The 2,500-nt window shown below is 28.6% G+C and overlaps 1 pseudogene; it reads left to right on the forward strand.

The window, feature by feature from the left end:
- The window catches only part of LOC137639676 (putative neural-cadherin 2), a 63,539-nt pseudogene that overhangs the window by 6,033 nt on the left and 55,006 nt on the right, over positions 1-2,500 (forward strand).

A 2,500-nucleotide genomic window follows, 5' to 3' on the forward strand; every position in this document is an offset into this window, starting at 1 on the left:
ATGATTGATAATTACAAAGATTGGTGGACAATGACTACAACTATGTTAATAGAAATGTATGCAATTGAAATGGATAATGGTATGACTTTTCAAAGTGTGTAGTATATAATAAACTTTTGGTGAAGAGTATAAATTTGGGGGAAAAACGTGAAAAGAGAAGAATGGTAATGAGATATTTTACACCATATTTTCAGCGTTAATCGCTAGCTATATGGGAAATATTAATGATAATAATACATTAAAATACACGTTGCTTATTCATGAGACATGAATGCCACTTATGAATAGTAAATCAAGGGACAGGAAAATGCGCCAGGGACGGGAAAATACTCTAGAGACATACTATATATACACATATGATCTTCATCCCAAACCCCAACTCCATGAAGCTGGGTCCAGGAGGAGCCCTGCAGTGGCTGCTCATGACTCTTACAGGTGGAACAATAGGCTCCTCCAAAATCCCCATCCCAAGCATACAAGGATGGTGAGCTTACAGACACTTATAAAAAATTATAGCGATTGAGTTTTCTCGAACTATCATCCAACATATTGCTAGGCAGGGACGTTTTCAATAGACTACACAAGTAAGTAACGTTTTCACCTGTGTATAATATGTTTCTTTTTGGACTTAGTAACTAGTGGAAGAGTTTTATCTAATATAGATTTATCAGTCGTATGATATTCCCTGGAGGATTAGCTCTTTTGCGAGTTTTACCGAAATCTGAACCTCTGATCCTCTGGAAATCATCTTACCACTTAAAAGATAAGTATGTATTTCACTGGTTAAAATATAATGGTAATTCCGAACTGATAAAGCTTGAAAAATATTTTGTTGAACTCTCGATGACCTGGATTACAGACAGTTGCTCAAGGCTTACGTCAGTTCACAAGTATTGAAATAAACCTAAATGGAAATGTTGAATGCAACTCTAATGATATCACTTTCCAAAGTTTGAAATATGATTGAAAAATCAGTGGCCAAGGCTAGACTTATTTTCATTTCTTCATTTTAATATGATGGCAGCGTGCAGCTTTGATAAATTATACTCGCTTCCAATTTCCATTTTGAAGATACTGAATATAGAGAAAATACTAATTTTCCTTATTTCTCTTCATAACTATAAGTCATAAATCCTTCCCCATGCCTCAGAAGTAGTAATAACTATACAACAACAACAACAAAAACAACAGCAAAAAACAACAATATTAATAATGACAGCAGCCATGAATAATAATAATAATAATAATAAATAATAATAATAATAATAATAATAATAATAATAATAATAATAAAAATAATAATGATAATAATCATTATCATATTAATAACAATAATTAGCATAATAGTGTATTTTCTAAGTAAACCCTCTTACACGTAAGAAGAGTTGAAAGTAATTGCTGCTTCTGCAGCATTTAATTTATATAGAATAATAATAATAATAATAATAATAATAATAATAAAAATAATAATAATAATAATAATAATAATAATAATAATAATAATAATAATAATACACAAATTCATCGGTAAACCTTGTTTCATATTATATATAAATCCAAATAAACACATATATAAATATATACCGACGAATATGTAATCTATTGATGTAATATTGAAGAGATGATGTTTGGCATGTTACTCTAATTAAAAAATATATATATATATATATATATAATATATAACCTTTTAGCATATGAAATATGGCATAGTTTTTATAGACTTAAATTGCTTTTATAAGTGAAAATCTGACCCATTATGAAAACCATGAAGCACTATACAAACTGCGCAGTCTTAATTGTTAAATAGCATATTACAAATATATTTGACTGTTTGAAACTCTAGTTCTGGTTCATTCCCACAATCATTTAAATATCTAATTTTGATTTCATGTCAAGTTTTGACGTAACTTTTATTTGCTTTTAGATTTTTTTATGTTTCTTGCGTCAGTTGGGAATTTAATCTTATACTGTACATGAACATTTGGAAATATTCACAAAATAATTTTGATATACTATTTTTGTTTTGTCTAACGTGATGTGGAAGAAAAGGTAAAATTATACCCATAGTATATAGATGTGAAAATATATTTTTTCCGGATATTAGATTTATCAGTGGCAATGTTAGAAAAAATACAATTAAAACAACAACATCGTTGGGTCATGTTTCCTTTCAATTATTGACAAAGAATGAGGGGAAGGAATTTTTGTTTCATTCTATATTTCTTGAAACATACATAAAATGGGCGAATAAATCGTGCTGGGACATGGAAGAAAACCGGAAAATTACTTTGGAAATAGAAAAATACAATGGTGGAAATTAAAGAGTTAAGGAACAAAAGTTTTCGATTTATAAATTTCATATCGTAAGTTTTGACTCTTTGCTATCAAGAATCAATTTGCAATGAATATTGATCGTGATTATATATCCATGTGAAGGTAACATTAACAACTTTTGATCTATAACTAGTAAATAGAATAATAAAGTTAAAATAGTTGAAAG

Source organism: Palaemon carinicauda, chromosome 4 (assembly GCF_036898095.1).
Source record: "Palaemon carinicauda isolate YSFRI2023 chromosome 4, ASM3689809v2, whole genome shotgun sequence".
NCBI classification, from domain to species: domain Eukaryota; kingdom Metazoa; phylum Arthropoda; class Malacostraca; order Decapoda; family Palaemonidae; genus Palaemon; species Palaemon carinicauda.